The sequence below is a fragment of the Pelodiscus sinensis genome, chromosome 3, assembly GCF_052426305.1.
Source record: "Pelodiscus sinensis isolate ZL-2025 chromosome 3, ASM5242630v1, whole genome shotgun sequence".
NCBI lineage: Eukaryota > Metazoa > Chordata > Testudines > Trionychidae > Pelodiscus > Pelodiscus sinensis.
In genome coordinates, this window is record NC_143054.1 from 15,915,186 (window position 1) to 15,936,188 (window position 21,003).

General features: G+C 44.2%; 1 protein-coding gene across 2 annotated transcripts in view; it reads right to left on the minus strand.

Annotated features, from left to right (window-relative positions):
* The window catches only part of EVA1A (eva-1 homolog A, regulator of programmed cell death), a 283,259-nt gene that overhangs the window by 60,777 nt on the left and 201,479 nt on the right, over positions 1-21,003 (minus strand). Inside the window, exon 1 of one of the 2 annotated variants that reach the window (XM_089777027.1) lies at positions 17,358-17,601. The exons of the other annotated variant lie outside the window; for it this stretch is intronic. The gene's annotated coding sequence lies outside the window, so the exon portion shown is untranslated. Of the gene's footprint in view, positions 1-17,357; positions 17,602-21,003 lie in introns of those variants that run through there. 2 annotated transcript variants of the gene reach the window in all.

The following is a 21,003-nucleotide window of genomic DNA, read 5'->3' on the forward strand; positions in this document are numbered from 1 at the left end:
TATGAGGAGAGGTTAAAGTGACTGGGACTTTTCAGTTTAGAAAAGAGGAGACTGAGGGGGGATATGATAGAGGTCTATAAAATCATGAGTGGTGTGGAGAGGGCCGATAAAGAAAAGTTATTTATTAGTTCCCATAATAGAAGAACTAGAGGACACCAAATGAAATTAATGGGTAGCAGGTTTAAAACTAATAAAAGAAAGTTCTTCTTCACACAGCATGTAGTCAACCTGTGGAACTCCTTGCCAGAGGAGGCTGTGAAGGCTAGGACTATAATAGAGTTTAAAAAGAAGCTGGATAAATTCATGGAGGTTAGGTCCATAAAAGGCTATTAGCCAGGGGATAAAATGGTGTCCTTGGCCTCTATTTGTCAGAGGCTGGAGAGGGATGGCAGGAGACAAATCGCTTGATCATTGTTTTCGGTCCACCCTCTCTGGGGCACCTGGTGCTGGCCACTGTCGGTAGACAGGATAGTGGGCTAGATGGACCTTTGGTCTGACCCAGTACGGCCGTTCTTATGTTCTTATGTGAATCACTTTGAAACTTTTCATCTCTTCACTGTACACTCCTAATAAAATAAATAATAAATAAGTAGCCTCTGTTATATCTATGGCAGACCCATGACCACACACATACAGGCAGCCCTGGATGTCAGTGAGTATTGAATCAGGTACCCATCAGCATCAAAAGTGCAAACCCCTAACAACTATTCAACCACTTGTTGCTGGGGCTAACCACTAGAGGGCGACATAATCTCAAGTACTAAATCAGTGTGGTACATCTGCACTTTGTATAACTATGTACCATGAATGCAGTGCTCACTTGTTACAGTGGGGCAGGATGCAAACACCCTGCTGTGAGTTAGAATCCTACCTGATGCTGCTGAGGAAACTCTGCTGCTTCATTGTGACCATGTTAGCTCCACCATCAGGATATATGAGAGCTAGGAGGGACACTGGACAAAAAGAACAAGAGCCTGGAACAGTTAGAGCCAAACTTGGGCAGAAAATTTAGGATGGGGTTTGTGTTGTTTAGCTAGCATTTAAGTTTCCAATTAAGCCAAATCCTCAGAAGAGGGCAAGTTTGAACTCATTAAATCTTATTTGGAGCAGGATGGGAACTCCAGCTGCTAGCATCACCACTAAGAATTTTGCCAACAATTACCATGCAATGGTATCTGAGATGTTGCAGTTTTCTTAGTACATTTGCTAAAGAAAATAACTATATGATCCCTAATGGCCAAAGTTGACTTTGAAATAATAACCACTGTATGCAGTTGAGAGCAAATCTACACGCAGTTGGAAGGGGGAGAAGTAGGTCATTTTTTAATGCATGCACTTGATTTAATGACCCTATCACTTCAATGTTCAATTTTATCTTGATCCATCTGCAGGAAACCTTCAAATACTAAAAAATATTAATTCCAGAAGCAATAAATAGTCTTCAAGGAATGGGGAGCAGGAGGGCAGCCCATTTAATCTCCTAAAGGAAATTGCCTCCTACCCAGATGGAAGACTTATATGGCTTGCCAGAGAGACAGAGGGATCACTGTGTTAGCATTAATGGCATCACTTTCTGATGACCAGGTAGACTCACAAGTCAATACAGAGATGAGGGCCAGGGCATATCCCTAGCTCTGAACTCTTGCTGGCTGCTCAGGGTCCTCCATATAGAACTGTGGATCTGATCACTATTTCTCAAACAGGCTCAATCAAACCACTGGACTTGAGCACCATGCAAGTTTGGGTGAGGTGAATTTTGCCACTCGGACACATCTCTAAGCATGTCTTCAAACAGTTTTGCAAACGGGACTTATTCTCTCTGTCAAATGGCAAATCCTTTCAAACAGTTTTGCAAACGGGACTTATTCTCTCTGTCAAATGGCAAATCCTTTCGCCCTCCCCAACTGGAGACTGAGCTGAAAGAGCAACTGTCTTAATTTTTAAACTAAGGTAAAACCCAATGTCAGCTTTTTTCACAGAGCTTTTTTTTTTTTCCCCTATGCTTCCTTTTTTCTCTCTCATCCATCATCTCTTCAGTAGCAGCAGGATTTTGCTTATGGCCTCTTCCACCAGCTTTCTGGGCCAATGGTGGTATTTGTTTTAATGTAACAAATATGGTAGCTAAGTTTAGGAGGCTAACGTTATTATAGAGCATGTTCCCTATGCAATCCCAACCACTAATGTCATGGAGACCACTTCTATTTGAAGTTCAGGAAAAACCCGCCTTACATGACCTCTCAAGGGACCAACAAATGTCAGCTGAGGTGGAGAAGAATTCTATTCAGTGAGCCTGTACCTTATATAGACATTTATGTCACTACAAAGGGTGGGGAAACATGACCAAATCTAAAAAGTCTTTTGCATTCAACTTGCACTGGTGGGAAGACTAGAGAGAATTAGTCCCACCATCTTCAGGGCCTCTAGGGCTAGGAGATTGCCGGGTAGAGTTATCTCCGGTTGTAATGGGGCAGAGAGGCCCAATGCCAGCAGGGGCAGGGTTAAGGACAGCCTTTGGGCTCAGCGTTATCCCTGCAGTCAATGCCAAGCTTGGAAGGGGGATAGGAGAAGGCTGGCTGGCCAGGAAGCAGGGTGGAGCTTTGCCTCTCACCTGCAGGGAGTTTGCTCGCAGTTATGGAGAGATGGGCCTGCTAGCTGGAGCTGCTATTAGGGAGGAGCAGCTAGACCTCAGGAGTGACTGACAGTGACACAAGTGTAGGAGACTGCTCAGGAGAGGAGACTAAAGGAATAATTGGCTGGTGGGCTAAAGTGGGAACCAACATTGGAGACTTCTCACCCTGACCTGCGTCAGGGTGCCTGGAGGTCCCCAAGGGGGCGCTGCTTATACATACTATACCCAGTAGGAGCAGGTGTAGTCACTTCAGAGCCAGCGCCATGCAAGGGAATCTGCAATAGAGAAGATGGGCTCTACACAGAGAGCAATTCATCTCTTGGCATTTCTAAGACTCTCCTCCTTTTTAATTGGTGGGCCACATCAAATAATGTTCTGTCCCGGGAGGGAACAGGAAGCAAGGCAACAGTGTCCCTGTTTGGCCTGGGAAGACAAAAGATGCCCGAGACAGTCTCAACGGCCTATTCATCTGCAGGGCCTTGCTCAAAATTAGCTATGATTAGATAAAATGCTGTGGAGTACTTTACCCGGAGATGGTCCTGTCCACCCATGGAGTGGAATTCAGTAGCACAGCAAATCGGCTTGGCAGAGTTCAAGGCACCCAGTTCCCCCTGGTTATACAACATATGTCCAGACAGCAGCACTCAGATAGACCTGTGGATGCTATTCTGCGGGCTGTTTTGAAAACAAGAGGCTTACTGTGGTGCTCGCAGTCTTATCTATGCCAGAGGGATTGTGCATAACTATTGCTTATGCTGATTTAGCTCCAGTTGTGTGTGTGATGTTGGGAGCCCTAGTGTGGAGGGACCGTGTTACTGCTGGCACGTTACACATAGTGCAAATTAGATTGGCACAGAGCAGGACTAGATGACAACCACCGAAGACAGGAGTGAATCCCCATGGACTTTAGTGGTGCAAAATCAAGTGCAAGGAAGCAGCTTCCCACCTGTAATAAACTGTGATAGCTCCATTAACAAAGGATCTGTCCCACTGTGGCAACTGACAGGACGGCTTGCATCACTGATAACACTGGTGAAGCTGAACGGATGTTAGCAGTAGTAGGAAATTTTTGCAAGATTTCCATACTGCACACAAGCCTTATGTGTATAAATGACTTGGCATTTGAGGGACTCCGTTCACATGAGGGTGAATGGAGGAAATATGGGACTAATGCAGCAAAAATCTAATTTCAAACAGGAATATTTATTGGCCAGAAAAAACACCTCCTGGGACATTAGGGTCTGCGTGGGCGACCCTAAGAAACACAAATCAATGTAATCTCACCATCAAGCCCTCCCCTCCCTTTTGCACCACTACCCCATCCTGCAAACATCAAGCCAGTGTACATAGCTCTGCCACCACCCTACCCACCCACCCGACTCCGACTATGTGCTGCTGGAATTTACCTCACTTCTTCTCTCCGAGATGATGGAAAGAGGATTTATATGACTTAGTCCTGTTGCTGACATTGGCAGTTTGCACCACTCTTTACAAAACTAGTGTTCCCCTTGGATCTGTTTTATTTTTATCTCATCTGTGAGGAAAAAAATGGCCACAGATCATTAGCACTGCTTAGCAACAAGGGCTCTCCAGGCGAGGGGGTGGTAGTGTGCGAGCTGCCTTTGTGCACTCCCCCATAAACTGCAGCTCATGTAGAATGCAGTTGTAGCACTGCACAAGGGCCCTTCTCTGGGGAAAGGGGGTTAGTGACACGCACACTTCCTGGATATCTCCTCTCTGAAAATCCTGTCACTCAAGGCTTAGCCCAGTTGGTCTACCTGCCAAGGTGGCAATCGGAACAGTATGCTCTTAAGAACAAGTTCTTTGGGGAACTCTTCCGAGAAGGACAATGCAATGTTGATCCTTCAGCTGTTTATTAATAGGAAAGAACAGATGGGAAATTACCACCAGCAACTGTACTAGCTAAGGGCCAGATTGCTGTTGGGTAAGTACAAAGCAAGCCTCCCCCAGCCTCGCCTTGTCAGCCAGCCACAATTCCACTCCCTGTGCTCTCCGGAGAGCTAGGACTGGTTCCTGCCAGCATCCCCTGGTTGCCAGACACCTCAAAAGGACTCCTGAGGGTGGGATAATTGCCCTGTCTCTCTCTGCAATATGGCTGGCCAGCCTAAGAGGTAGCGGCACTATTCTACAAGGCGCTAGTGTGGCTGCACTCCTTTGCTATCATGTCAGGGAGCTCTAGGAAGTAGTGAGCTTCCCAAGACACTACTGCTCCTGGCCATTTCCCCTCCCCTTGAGGAATACATCTCTAACACCCCACTACCCAGGGCTCTCCCATGCTGACACAGTCTGGCCCTACGTACGGAATCTGTGTGAAAGCAGCTGGGGTACTGTCTGGAGAAATGGATTTAGCAGAGGCAGCTGCAAAGTTAATTTCTCAGTGAAAATTTGAAAAAGTGCCATTTCCTCAGATTGTGCTGTCCTTTGTGACTGTTCTGTCTGGCTGCAAAGATTCTGAGGTCACGTTTGTCTAGCATTAGTCTTTTGCTTCTTTAAGTTTCATGGGCAGGATGGGCTTCCCATGAGATGCTCCATGTGGAGTGGGTCAGTGGGGGTGGACAGAGAGAAATGACCACAGATAAAGCAGGGAACATTCATTTGGGTCAGGTTTTAACCTAATCAAATTATCGTGAATCTGCAGCGCGTTTCAAACCACAAGTCACTAATCCCCGGAAACCATTTCAAATCAAAGTTAATGTAGGAAATCTGTGTGCTGAAAGCCTGGAAAGGCAGAAGCTGTGTACTTTAACAAGTGGGGAGGAAAACATAAGTTCACTGAGTAACTTTGATCTCCCTCTAGAGTCAACATAGGAGCTCATGCAACAGGTCTGTTTTTCCGCCCAGGAAGCCTTTTTACATCTTTTGGGATAACATCTCCACCATTTGTGCCATGAAAATAAAACATACTTCTAAAAAAACATAAATCATTAGAACTTTTGAGGATGAGCTGCTGCCAAGACCTATAAAATCCCTCTCGTTACAGAGCTCAGGAAATGAACCTACAGTGGGACCAAAAGGGCCCAGAAAAGCTTTACAGAAGGCAAATGGGCTATCAGACAATGACCCGAACTTGATGGTCCAGCCATGCATTTCTGATACAGCCCATGAAAAGTAAATACTTGGTCCAGAGATAGAAATTAGGCATCAAACATACCAAAGGCCAAACTCCTCTCCGGACACCCAGAGCGCTCACGTGCATTTTGATCAAAGTAGCATTAGCTTCCCCTATTTCATCTTTGAATCCCATCTTTCAATGGGAATGATGAGACCAAACTAGTCTCCCTTAGAAGCCATGGAGGTCTTTCAGTAAGTCCCTCTCTTCCATATGTTTTTTTCCCTCCGTGTGGTTATGTTATGACCCAAAGTGGCTAAAGGGGGTCTAGATGTTTGATCTCCTAATCCTGACTAGGGTTCAGCTTCATGTAAGCCAGTGGAGAACGTAGGTTACAGATGGAAAGACATTGATTAAGTCTTAATGTAGCCTGCAGAATCCATATCACAAAGACTCCAAACTTACAAATCAGGAGACCATTGACCATTACAGGGGGAATATTTTGTACTGCAGCTGCCTGCTTTGTACCTGATTCTTGCAATTGCTATGCTTGTAATTTCTCAGAAGTAAAACAGATGCAAATTCAGAAGAAAACAAAGGCAGATTTCACAATATTAGCAGGGAGCACCAGTGCACATTTATTAACACAAGAACAAACATTTATGAAACTGAAGGTTTGTTCTGAATCCCGGCTAAAGGGTCTTTTTTTTTTTTTTTTGTCCAGGATCAACAAAACCTTCAGTTACACTTTTGTTTCTGTGCTTTCCAAATTTGCATGCTGTGAGGCCTCTACATGGACAGCACGTCTTTTCTCAAGCTACACAAGGCAGATTCATGCCGATCATGCCATTCTCCCTTACTAATACTCCTTAGCAGTGAGAGAGCACTTGTGAAGTACCAAACACATTCCAAGCTATAACTACTGAGTCTTCTGGGAGGCAGTTCTGGCTCAGTGCTCCCATTTACAGATTGGTTAACTGGCCCACCAATGGTATAGTGGACCAGGATTAGATCTCAGGATTTCTTAGCTAATAGAGTTATAGGGACATTAATTAAGACACTCTTGTGACTGCCTGAATCTGTGCTGGGGCCCCATGGTTCCTTATCTCCCAAGTGGAGATGGGGGAAGCCTACTGTTTTGTGTCCCAAGAGGAGGGGTGAATTTGTCCCCAGGGAGTATATTCAAAATGTATACCTGTTCCTTGTATCATCTTAAAGGTAATCCAAAGGGCTACGTCTACACTGGCATGATTTTCCGAAAATGCTTTTAATGGAAAAGTTTTCCGTTAAAAGCATTTTCGGAAAAGCACGTCTAGATTGGCAGGATGCTTTTCCGCAAAAGCACTTTTTGCGGAAAAGCGTCCATGGCCAATCTAGACACGGTTTTCCACAAAAAAGCCCCAATCGCCATTTTCGCGATCGGGGCTTTTTTGCGGAAAACACTACTGTGCTGTCTACACTGGCCCTTTTGCGCAAAAGTCTTTCAGAAAATGACTTTTGCCCGAATGGGAGCAGCATAGTATTTCCGCAAGAACACGGACGATCTTACATGAGATCGTCATGTTCTTGTGGAAATTCAAGCAGCCAGTGTAGACAGTTGGCAAGTTTTTCCGCAAAATCGGATATCTTTGTGGAAAAACTTGCCAGTCTAGACACAGCCAAGGTGTTCCACTCCAGCGGCTTTTGTTAGATCTTTCTAAGCTATGATTCGGGGAAGCCAAGAGTTCTCTCTTCAGCTGTGAGATTACCTCTTCCTGACCCTCCATACCCACTCGCCCTAAATTGGAACTGACTCACTCAGACTGGCTTGCTTCCCTGATACTAGGAAGGGCTCACTGTCCTAAAGGTAGTGCCTAATTTGTGCCAAGGCTGAGCCCCGGCACCTCTTGGCTTGGTATAGCCCCCGCACCTCTGCACTTGTTGAGTCTCAGCACCTAATTACCCAAACCCTGGCATCTCTTTCATTACAAATTAAGCACTGTCTAAAGAGCTTTTAGGAATCCAGTTTTTGGAGAGTCCCTCTAATGTTTATGCATGAGGCTCTGATTCACAACTACACAAATGAACTGCCGAAGCAAAGCAGAGTCCGTGTGCCTCAACCTACGTAAAACTGGCCCTGTAAGCCCAGCATCTATGGGACATCTGCAGTTCTCCTTATAACCAGATTGACAGAAGAGGGCTAGAATTGGCAATCACCTCTACCGTACATTTTCAAAATGTATTCACCTGATGGCAGGGGATCTCTTTACTGGGTCTGGTTCTCATAAAACTAAGATTCCTTTACACCACTCTGGCAGGAGCATAATTTACACTTGTATTCACCTTACTGCAACTTTGTACAGCCAGAATAGTATAAATGGGGGGAGTGTAAATGAGAACTGGGCCCACTGCCTTTGGTTTCCTCACACTGTTTTTATAACAACACACTTCAAGCTAGTAAGATGTTTACAGCTAAGCTCCCATAGGACTAGGGATGATGGATGAGTCAAGTTTACCCCACGTGTAACACCAAGAAAACCAGCAAATTTGTGTTTGAGCAAAAGGTCTCCTAAAATTCTCAAAACACACCTGGATTCACTTGGTTCGTTCCATGGCACTTCACATGCTATTCTCTGACCTTCCTTCTTTGCAGTGTGATGTTTGGCAGCCAGCAACACGATTACATTTTTGCAGTGGACTAACTGGGGAACTGGTTGGAACTGGCTTTTTTCCTGCCTCAAAGGGACAAATGACTTTATAGAATAGGCTACACAGGTGCTGGGTCACCGGGTATTTTATGCTGTGTGAAAATGAATGAAGACTGGGGTAGGGAGAAGAAGAAATCTGACACTGATAGCCTCTTGCTTCCATTCCTACCATTCCTTATTTCTTTCAGTGATGACAATAATAATAATGCATAGTGTTTACAGACAGCTTTGCAAACATTTATTCACTCTAAGAACATTCTGTGTGAGATAAAGCTGTACTATTATCTTCATTTCATAGCTCAGAGGAACAAGGCACAAGACTGAAGAAGCAATTTGCTAAATCAACTGGATTGTAATTTAGGAATCCGGATCCAGTACCCACACCCCTGAGAATGATTGAAACTGCAGGTAACCTCCCTTCCTAAATATCAACTATCAACTAATACAAGGGATAGTCTGTGCCTGTCAAGCTAATATACCAGCCAACTAAATGGAGAAGATCAAATACAGACCCAAGTAGTCACAGGGCCCAATCAGAAGGTGGTTATGAACTTGACTACAAAGAGAGCGCTTCTGCATTACCAATAGTCTGCTGTTGTTGCTTTCCAAAAAGCAGAAGCAATTTTGCAGTAGTTTATCAGGGATGAGCAACATGGAAGGAGGTTTTTGCCCAGCTGGGGGGTCTCAAAGATCCCACTGCTCTGTCAGAGAAGGCTCTAACAGTGAATTCTATATATCTGGAAGCTTGTTTTAATGGTAAGATTCTAGAATGAAACTTAGAGGCCAATTCTGTTTCATGCCTAGAGCTCCCATTCAAGTCAACAGGGGAATTTGGGAGTGGAATGAGGCAGGATTAATATAGCGAATCAAGATAAAGGATACAATAATTTGTTGGCTACAAATCAGCTTTTAACTGAGGGGAGAATGGCAGGATTTCCATAGCCTTAATGACATTCATCCCTGCATCCTCAAAACGGCAAGCCCATCCGTGATGATTTACATTTTATATTCATGGCTTCATAATGTCACCTCTGAAGAACAACTTCCTTGCCTCTGAAATGTACTCAGTAACAGAAAATACATTTTTAAGCAAGAAGGACAAACACGCAGGCTTATGGTTCAGATACCTGCCTAATACACAGGTGCTTTTGGCTTGATTCCCTGGCTCTACTACAAAGTCCCTGTGGGTACGTCTAGACAGCAATATTATTTTGAAATAACTAGTGTTACTTTGAAATAACTTAGTCCGTGTCTACACAGCAGGCAGTTATTTCAAAATAATATTGAAATATTGTCAAGTTGGAGGACTTCTTACTCCGATTCCGGTAACGCTCATTGTAGGAGGCGTAAGGGGGGGAGGCATTTGCCTGATAAACCAAGGGTTGTGAGCTCAGTCTTTGAGGGGACCATCTGGGGCAAATCTGTCAGAGATGGTACTTGGTCCTGCCATGAGGGCAGGGGACTGGACTCGATGACCTCTCAAGGTCCCTTCCAGTTCTATGAGATAGGTATATCTCCATATTATATGAGGGAAGTCAGAAGAAGAGTGTTCTATTTCAAAATAAGTGCTGTGTAGATGCTCCTAATTTCAATTTCAAAATAAGCTACACAATTGAAGTACCTCAATTTACATAGTTTATTTCGAGTCAAACCCTGCTGTGTAGCTGCAGCCTGTGAGACCTAAGACAAAGCAGGTGATATAATACTTCTCAGTAGACCAACTTCTGTTGGAGGAAGGTACAAACTTTTGGACAAGCCAGTCAATTTCTTTGTGCCTCCAGTCCCACATCTATAAAACAGAGACAATAATACTTCTTTTCTGCCTTTCCTCATCTGTCTTGTTTATTTAGCTTATAAGCTCTTTGTGGCTGGGCCTCTCTTTTATTATGTGTATACACAGCCACTCAGCAATATTAATATTAAATAAGAATCTCGTCTCTGGACCTGCTACAATTCTTTATATCACTTTGTAAAGCTCTCAGCTCAAAACCTGCTAAATATATTAAATCAGAGTGTAACCCTTGCAGCTATAAACTCTATTTATAAAGGAGCGGGAAGCAAAATAAATATGAAATTTCAACTTTCAGAGTCTGCCAACACTTCCAAAGTTGGAGCATTGTCTAGAATACATAAAAAGTAACAACAAAACCAGAGTCAGAGGAGCTTGAGACCTATGGTCACTAATGTAGTAAAATCAAAGCTGAAGTCTACTGTAGGCAAATGTTGTTTAAAGTAATACGTCTGGGAGGAGGAGGACCAATCTGGAGATCATGCATAGAAATGTATCATTCATACAATGTACCAGCTATGAAAAAGTATTCTGATATCATTGACGTGAAAAAGAAAATCTTTGAAACCATGAAATCAAGTGGAAGTGCAAGTTAAAAAAACCCGCAAAAACCCAATATTGAGTTTTGTCAAGTGAGAAATTGAGTGTGCAGTAAAGTATAAGGAATGCTCTGGTAATTCACAGGGCAGCTCCATTTAACTAGAGTGGGACAACCTTAGAGCGAGTACTATTTGACACCAAACTCCCTATAAGTGTTCAAGTGTGAGTACAATTCACTATAAGAAACAGGTATCACGATTTGTCTCAATACCATAGCTATTGCCCTGGAGACTGTAACAAATGATGGTCAAGCAGCATCATTTCAGGTTTAATTAATAAGAGCATCATAATTTTAATGTGAATGATGGTAGCACCCAGAGGTCCTGATTAAAATCAGCCTTTGTTGTGCGAGGCACTGTACAAACAGTGTAAGAGAGGAGCTGAGGTTATTCCCATTTTACAGTTTGGGAGCTCAGCACAGAGGGTTTAAGTATCTCACCCAAGGTCACTCAGAGAACATGAGAGGAACAGATCTCCAGCTCTTTTTCATACCATCATAAAATGCCTCAGAGGATCCTAAGGCACTTTGTCAGTCTCAAGGATAGAATGTGACAGTTAGTACACTGCGGGGGTGGGGGGGGGGAGAAGAACAAACTTGGCCAAGGGTAATGGAGGAATCCTCTTTATTTAAAAAAGTCCAACAGCTCTGAAATGCCCAGCATAGAAGAGGGAAGGCCTTGCTCTTCAAGGAGTCAGCCAAAAGACCCACACACAATAAACTGATCAGAACACTGTTTAGGATGAAGGTCTGGGTTGCCCCAATGGGATTTGCTCCTATAGATCCATGGGGTCTAGGTATCCCATATCTAATACTTAGACCTCTTATCTTGTTGTGAAATCAAGCCTGTTTTTGTTGGAAAAGAACACATCACAGAAGTTAATCAGAATGATGGTGGGCGCCACTGGAAAGGCATTAGGCCTGGTCTACTCCACTCGGTTTGGCTTTGTTGATCGCAGTGAGAAATCTGGCCTTTATTACACAGTTCCAGCCCCAGACTTCCTCCCCCAGGATGGACATAAGAGACCCAGACTGAAGGGATGGCTAATACAAGTAAGGGATGTCACCTCACATTCACCAATTCAGCTCCAGCTCAGGTCAGTAATGGTCATGTGATAGCATCCATAGCAAATCCCATTGTCTACCACAGACAGTTGCTTGGTGGCCTGCTTCAAATTAGCTGTTAGTCTGTGTCCACTACCCAGCAAGTATGTGACCACATCACGGAAACCTCCATCAGAAGTGACAGCCTCCCTAGATGCCCCGATCCAGGGCCTTCACCATAGAGGCTGAAATACCTTTTCATCTCCAGAGCTGACCATCCCGGGACTCATCCATCTCAAACAGGCATGCAGCACATTGTAGAGAAGCTTGAATTGACAGAGGACTCCAGTCTCCAGTCTCGTCAATCCAACACCTCTCATCAGCTCTACATGCTTTTAAATGTAGAACATTGAAACAAAATCCGTTTTTTGGAGTAGCAGGGGACCTTGTTGGATATATCTAGCCACCACTGGGGACCTCACCAGGTTGACCCGGATTCTCGGACCTTATGCTATCACATGATCAGAGTAATATAGTGAACTTTATGCTATATCATGACCCGAGCAATAATTCAAGCTGCCTCAGCCAGTGAGAATACGCCATCTTCAATAAAATAATGATATTGTGTGGGGGGAATGAAAAAAAGATTAAAACAGACTGAGAGCTCAGAGCCCTTAACAATTTAAATGCAACCTTAACTTGTGTGTTCAGCACTCAGGACTTGTTTTAACTGCAGAGGTGTGAAGGCAGCATGGTGGATAGCCCAATTAGCTTTGCTTTAGCAAGATGTAATAACAACAAAAGTGAAGTCATAACAGCATGGGCCATACTCTGAGAATGTACTCAATCAGCCAGGTTTAAAACAAATAAAAGGAAGTTCTTCTTCACACAGCTCATAGTCAATCTGTGGAACTCCTTGCCTGAGGAGGTTCTGAAGGCTAGGACTATAACAGGGTTTAAAAGAGAACTAGATAGATTCATGGAGGTTATGTCCATAAATGGCTATTAGACAGTATGGGTAAGGAATGGTGTCCCCAGCCTTTGCTTGTCAGAGGGTGGAAATGGATGGCAGGAGGGAGATCACTTGATCATTGCCTGTTTGATTCATTCCCTCTGGGGCACCTGGCATTGGCCACTGTCGGCAAACAGGGTACTGGGCTGGATGGACCTTTGGTCTGACCCAGTATGGCTGTTTTTATGTACTTATGTTATGTTCAGTCCATGCTACCACAGCTTCCCTACTATTGTTATTCAAGTAGTGAGACCAAAGCTAGCTCGGCTATATTTACACGTGATGCAAGCAAACCTCCAAATGCAGTAAAGATATACCTTTAGAACCTGTAGCAATAGGAGCCTTAGGCTATGTCTAGACTACAGACTTCTTTCAGAAGAAGCTTTTCAGGAAGAGATCTTTTGAAAAAACTTCTTCCAAAAGAGAGCGTCCACACAGCAAAAGAACATCAAAAAATGATCTGCTTTTTCGAAAGATCCACACTGAATGGATGCTGTCTCACATTTAAACTGTGATTACTATGGATGGAGTGGCCACCAGGGTCTCTGTGCTTTTTCCTCTTTTCTCTTCTTTCGAAATAACTCTCTCTTCTCGTCCACACAGGCCTTTTTCCAAAAGAGCTCTTTCGGAAAAAGGCTTCTTCCTGATAGGAAGAGGTTTACCAATGTCGGAAAACCCCCTCTGTTCTTTCAATTTTTTTCAAAAGAACACGATTGCAGTGTGGACGTAAGTGAAAGTTACAGACGGCTGTTTTTCTGAAAAAACTCTGCAGTGTCGACATATCCTTAGATATACAACAGCCAGGCAGGTGAATAAAGTGGGATCAGTTTGTTCAGAAGAGAGGGCTAGTACTCAGCCAGGTAACATCCATAAGTAGTTTGAAATCAATGTTGTGTTGTTTGAATGTTGTGTTGTTTGAACAAACTGGGCCTATCTTTGGCTTCAATTTGCATGGAAGAAAGGTTAAAAAAAACAACAAATCAAAAAAGACATTTCCTGGCCAAGAGCTAGAATTTTTGCAGTTCATTAAAATGTTAGGTTTGTCACCTGATCATTCACATATAATATTAAGTTTGCTAATATAGATACAAGACCTGTGTGCATTCAACTAGTACCTCTTACGGCGGGGAAATGAGCCTTGTCATAATACTACTTCGAATAAACAGAGCAGTGGTATTATTACTTAACCTGCCCGAACAAGCAGGGCCACAGCAAATCTTGCCAAAGACAATACTTTAGACTCACATTTTATTGTCATCCACAGTGCAACACAATGTACCACAAAAGAAACCCCCTCCCAGGGAGCTGTTCAGTCTGCCCCCAGAACATGCCTCTCATTACAGTTATGAGACAAAATGCAGAGTCAGGAGCAGGATGCAGGCAACATGCTGGTAACAGCATCCAGGCAGTCGCTAAGAGTTCTTGAAGCAGCCTCCGTCAAGGACTGCAACAGCAACTAAGCGCTACCCGCTAAGCAGAATGTAGTTCAAGAGGAAAAGACAATCTCTCCCCACACATACCACACATCATCTAGCACCAGTGCCCCTGCTGTCGTGTCTCATTAGCAGGTCACCAGAGGGCCTATGGCCATCTCCAAAGACCCAGGAGCAGTTAGGGCTCATGTTGTGTCATTATGACAAAGCACAGCTTATTAACTCACCGCACGTCCCATCTGCAGGAAGCACAAGAAGGTACATATGCATAACTCTGCATAATTGTGGAGGCCTTTCCCAAGCAGAGGCCTCCTACAGGACATGTTTCCTAGCCACTGTGAACCAGCCCTAGAGAGGGGAATTATTTAGGGTGGTGCTCAGGGGTTGTAATTTGGAGCAATGTGATTAAACTGAACCGGAGCATTTAGGTTGCATAACAGGAGATATTTCTTGACAGTCATCAGGTGGTAAGTGACAGAACTTGAAGCCTCACCCCTTTAATCTTTCAGCGTCGACAAGATGAACACTAGGGATGTAAAACCCCATTTAAAATGTTAAACTATATATTCAACCGGTTAACTGGCCCATGGTGTCGGTTAACCAGTTACCTGTTTACATCCCTCATGAACGCTGAAAAAAATGGTGCTGTTGGGTAGAAGAAGGTGCCGAGGGCCACCACCGAGGGGGGGAGCAAAGTGTGCAATTGCCTCAGGACCTGGCAATTCAAAAGGGCCCAGGCTCTGGCCATAGCTCTTGCAATAACTCACCACCGGAGTGCCACATGGCACACTCCAAACAGCTCTAAGGCCTGAGGAGGGCCGCACTGCAGGCAGCATGGAGAGCTGGCTGCCTTGGTCCCGCCTCTTCCGCCTGAGGCCCCGCCCCTTCTGGGAGCGTGAAGCCAGACCTCACCCACCTTGCCTAGGGGCCCACAGAGGTTGCTGGCTCTCCTGAAGGTGCCACTATCAGAGAACTGAGATTCTGGCAAGCAAAAAGGCCAATGAAGCAGCAGAAATCTGCCGGTGATGCTCGGAACCACCTTGTTCCCATCATACTCTCATCTTCAGCGGGTTTCTTTTCTGTCATTTCTCCCTGAAGCCAGGTCACAGCCTAAGCTAGAAAAGGAGAGATGCAAGATCTGATATGGCCTACTTATATGGCTCCATCTCTTGTTTGAAAGACAGGAGAGGACCCTGTGAAAGTCAGTCAGCAGATGGGAGTAACCCATACACTATGCCGAGTGAAGGAGAATGGGAGAGGAAGGGATGTAACAGGAAAGAATCAAAAGAGTTTTCACTGTTCTATTGTGTTTTTAAAAATTAGCCTCCCTGCAAAACCTGTCCCAAACACAGAACCAGCTGAAATACAGGGACTGAAATTAGGAGCCTGAACCTTTCACCTTGAAGTCAGCAGCTTTGACTCCAGCAGAGGTTGTTAATTAATGAAAGACATGAATGGCTGACGGCTGTTCAGCAATCCATGTGAAAGGACTTGGTAGGCCCCTATCCAGTTCCTCGCTGCAACCCTCCCCAAAACGGATGGCAGCCTGGAGAGAGAAGCTGCGGTTTGGAATGGAGACTAAAATAGCCCCTCCAGGCAAGAGGTCATTTGGCGAGGTCAGAAATTAGGACTGTCGGACCAGCAGTGTATGATGTGCTCAGTCTGTGGCAGTGGGGGCACAATAACAATTCTTACGCCCCCTATTTTGCACCATCCATCAGCAATCACATTCTTGGAGGAAGGGGGAAACTGTAACATGAAAGTAAAGTGAGGGAGGTGCGTGGCTTAAGCAATGTTTCTGTGTAAACCCATGCTTCATGCGCAAATAATTAGGGTTATTTTTCCCGAGGCCAGATCTCTGTTCTCATTCCTATGTCTAATTAATGGCTGGTAAATAGTGTATACGTAATTGTCCCTATTAAATTCTGCTGAATAGCTAGAGGTGGTAATGATTAATCCTCTAAGTGAAGAACATGGAGTTTCTCGGGATTTACTTTATCTATTGACATAAATTGCTTTGCAAGCTATTCCCCGCCCTCTTCCCCAGACTTAGTGGCACGCTGAAATTTACTATCCCGTGTTGGTTACCTTAAGAAACCATTTTAACTCTAAAATCCCCATGGACTGGTTCCAGCATTCACTCCAGAAGCCCTACGCTAGTTTTTTAATGGGATATTTGTCGAAGAAGCAGTTTAAAGGGAGAGCCAGGACTGGCTTAAGTCGCACGTGAAGTTTACTTTTGCTCTGATTTTAAAAGAAAACATTCATATCCCCTTTCTTGTTCAAACAAAATCAATGTGAATTTAATGAGCAAACAAGGAAAATATCAAAGGCTTCTGGCTGGACTTACAGCGACTGATTGATTTGTGTACAGTTTTATAGCAAATAGGATGCAGGTTCTGGACATTGTCCTGTTTCTTCTAGTTTAATGGACTGCCTTTTATGACAACTCTTCCCCTCACCCTCAGCTCTGAACACTATGGTAAGCAAGTATTATGGAAAATCTTCTGCCAGGGTAAATCCTATGCTGCAAAGACCTAGGAGAAGAATGCTGTACACACAGCATTTATTTATTTTACCACTTCTCAGACCATCCAATATGTCACGCCACCAGTGTTTGCAGAACCACATAAATAACAGTCCTTTTAAATACTGCCCCCTGCTATAATGTGAACTTCAACAGAGTCCCACACATGGCTCCTTCATTTCTAGGATTTCACCGACAGATTTTTCCAGGTCTCCTGGAAGACAGCACAGAAAACGCTTTTCAGAAAGGGACTGAAATACACACAGGGTTTGGATTCAGCAGCTGCATCTTTCTCAAGCACTTCTCTCACAGCGCTAGGGTTTGCCGCTGCATTTTGGTGCCTTGTCCCTCACAATCCTACCTGAGCAAACCACTCGGTATCATGATTGCAGTCTTCTAAATTTGCCTTTTCAGTAGACCCCTGCTGCTACCCCTTTGCAATTACCACTGTCCAGGTGAGAGTTTTAAAAGTGTCTTTAGCTCTGGACTCCAAAATTCACAACCAACTTTCACCCATGCCTGAAAAGTACAAAGTACTGAGCCCTGTTGTAAAGAAGAGTGATTTTACCTTCCACGTCTTCTCCTTTCCTGATAGCAGGCAGAAAGCTGAGCCGGGTAGGGTGGCAGAAGGCAGGAATGCAGCGTGACAGGAGAGCATGAGGTGTGCTGTCTGCTCCCTCACATCCTTCCAAGAGGAATGAGTCCAGTGTGTGTGTATGTGTGTGTGTGAGTGTGTGTGAGAGAGAGAGAAAGAGAGAGAGAGAGAGAGAGAGAGAGAGAGAATGTGTGTGTTCACATTCAGAGGACAGCAACAGGAAATGACACGCAAAACTAAACCGAGCTCCAATCTAAACTTGGCCCCTGACATGCAGGAGGGGGCTATTTTCCCTTCATTAACCAGCCTGAAAAATCTGCTGACGGGAGAGAAAAAAGCATCACAGTAACAAGTTTTATTTTAAAAAGGAGTGAGCGGGATGGGGAAGGGGGAGGAAGCTCCTACAAGAGTTTATCTTTTGGAGCAGGAACAATAGGATGATATTATATATTAGGAGACAAATTCCCTCTCTTGTCTCCAGCGGCTTTATGCCAGGGCAGAACTAAGCCCTAGATGCCACAGCTCGTGCCTAAGGGCTGCACAGAACAAAGAAAGTTTACAAGTTGTCCTTGAATGTCACCCCTGCACTGCGAGAGGTGGGGTGATTCTGTCGGGGTTGCATGCAGTCATTCAGAAAGATGCAGCATCACTTCCAGCTCAGAACACATGAGGGCAGGGGAAGAGACTACAGGCAGAGCTGTTTGGGGGCTGTTCTGCTCAACCTAGCAAGAAAGACTCTGCAATCACATGCTGCACAGTGGTGGTATGAGCACAGAGTGTAGCTAAATATCTGGCCAGTTGGGCAAAATGGCTTTCACATCACACAACCTGTGGAAATGAAAAATTATTTGTGGCTTGTGCTCAGATCATTGCCTAATGGATCCTATATACTGTTTAACTTAGCAAGGCTGGGATGTATGTCATCCAGAGGGTAGATTTTAGTTCAGTATTAAGTATCTTTCTAGACACTCTCTCTACTACCCCTTCTCCAGTTTACCACTAACCCTCCAGCATCCAGACTTCTAGTCAGGAAGGATTTTTTCCCCAAGTCAGCTTGGCAGAGACCTTAGGAGGTTTGGGGGCACAGGTCACTTGTTAGTTTGAACCAGATCGGTGGTTCTTAACCTCTTTGACAGTGTTCCCCCTTAAGCTTAACCAATAAACCAAAATTACCTCTCCTCTTTTTTTAAATGGCAATAGACAAAAAGAAAATTATGATTAATCGTTTTATTGTATTTTGTTTTCTCATACATTAAGTTGAACAAAATTGAACACCTGTTGAATTTTAAACTTACATATTAGATTTGTTATTCAGAAAATGAAAACACATCACAAATAGCATTTCTCAGATGAATTTCTCAGTATGAATGTTGGTACTGCTTCTGCTTGACTAACTGAGGGTATGTCTACACTACCCCGCTAGTTCAAACTAGTGGGGTAATGTAGGCATACCGCACTTGCAAATGCAGCCCGGGATTTGAATTTCCCGGGCTTCATTTGCATAAGCGGGGAGCCGCCATTTTTAAATCCCCGCTGGTTCGAACCCCGTGTAGCGCGGCTACACGGGGCTCGAACTAGGTAGTTCGGACTAGGATTCCTATTCCGAACTACCGGTACACCTCGTTCCACCGGTAGTTCGGAATAGGAACCTAGTCCGAACTACCTAGTTCAAGCCCCGTGTAGCCGTGCTACACGGGGTTCGAACCAGTGGGGATTTAAAAATGGCGGCTCCCTGCTTATGCAAATGAAGCCCGGGAAATTCAAATCCCAGGCTTCATTTGCAAGTGCGGTATGCCTACATTACCCTCCTAGTTCGAACTAGGAGGGTAGTGTAGACATACCCTTAGAGATACAAGGTTTTGTCACAGCTAATGCACATCTCAAGTCATGACTAAGATCCAATCTATTCCTTGCCTTCGTTTTAATGTTGACCATTGTAGAAAATCTGACTTCACAGTGATACGTCGTGGCAAATGGGATTGAAAGGTTGAAAGCTCTGTCAGAGAGAATTGGCTATTCTAAACCAGCTTTTCACCAAAATGTTGCCAGATCAGAATCCTGAAAAATCTGCTTTCAATGTATTATCTTCTTGCAGATCAAGAAATTCTGCTTTCACCTTGATATCCTTGTCTTCGATTACAGCCGGTCCCCGAGTTGTGAACGGTCGAGTTAAGACTGTTCGCATTTACGACCAAAGCTCCCATGGAGCGGTCGTAAAGGCGGTCCCCGAGTTACAAATGTGACCCACGCTTATGAACAGCGCAGTCACTATGTAACTGAATGGGGTCCGAGTTATGAACAGATCGAGTTACGACCAAGAGTTTGGTCCATAACTCATTCGTAACTCGGGGAGAGGCTGTACTTTTTCTTCCATTGTAAATGGTCTCACAGTCCATGTATTTATGTGACACTGCTCTATATCTGGAAAGTATCCACTGATGGATTCTGTTACCAACAGTAAGTGTCTTATGATATCATCCGCCTCAAACAGAGTTGTCAGTTCAAACCACACAGATACATCACCAGCTTCAACCCTACATCAGTAAAGCTAGAACTTACTGAGGAAGCTTGTCTTGAGCTATGAGAATACTCACAATATTTCCTTGGTTTAGCCGATTAATTTCAATTAAAACATCTGCAAGGTGTGCCAATTCTAGAATAAATGCTTGGTCCATTATTTTCCCAAACAATTCTTCCTCTTTATCATAGAATCATAGAATAATGGGACTGGAAGGGACCTCGAGAGGTCATCGAGTCCAGGCCCCCGCCCTCAAGGGAGGACCAAGCTCCGTCTACACCATCCCTGACAGATGTCTATCTAACCTGTTCTTAAATATCTCCAGAGAGGGAGATTCCACCACCTCCCTTGGCAATTTATTCCAATATTTGACCACCCTGACAGTTAGGAACTTTTTCCTAATGTCCAATCTAAACCTCCCCTGCTACACTTTAAGCCCATTACTCCTTGTCCTGTCCTCAGTAACCAAGAGGAACAAATTTTCTCCTTCCTCCTTGTGACACCCTTTAAGATATTTGAAAACCGCTATCATGTCCCCCCTTAATCTTCTTTTTTCCAAACTAAACAAGCCCAGTTCATGAAGTCTGGCTTCATAGGTCATGTTCTCTAAACCTTTAATCATTCTTGTCGCTCTTCTCTGTACCCTTTCCAATTTCTCCACATCTTTCTTGAAATGTGGCGCCCAGAACTGGACACAGTACTCCAGCTGAGGTCTAACTAGTGCGGAGTAGAGCGGCAGAATGACTTCACGAGTTTTGCTTACAACACACCTGTTGATACAACCTAGAATCATATTTGCTTTTTTTGCAACAGCATCACACTGTTGACTCATATTCAACTTGTGGTCCACTATGACCCCTAGATCCCTTTCCGCCATGCTCCTTCCTAGACAGTCGCTTCCCATCTTGTATGTATGGAACTGATTGTTCCTTCCTAAGTGGAGCGCTTTGCATTTCTCTTTATTAAACCTCATCCTGTTTAGCTCTGACCATTTCTCTAACTTGCTAAGGTCATTTTGAATTATGTCCCTATCGTCCAAAGAAGTTGCAACCCCACCCAATTTGGTATCATCTGCAAACTTAATAAGCGTACTCTCTATCC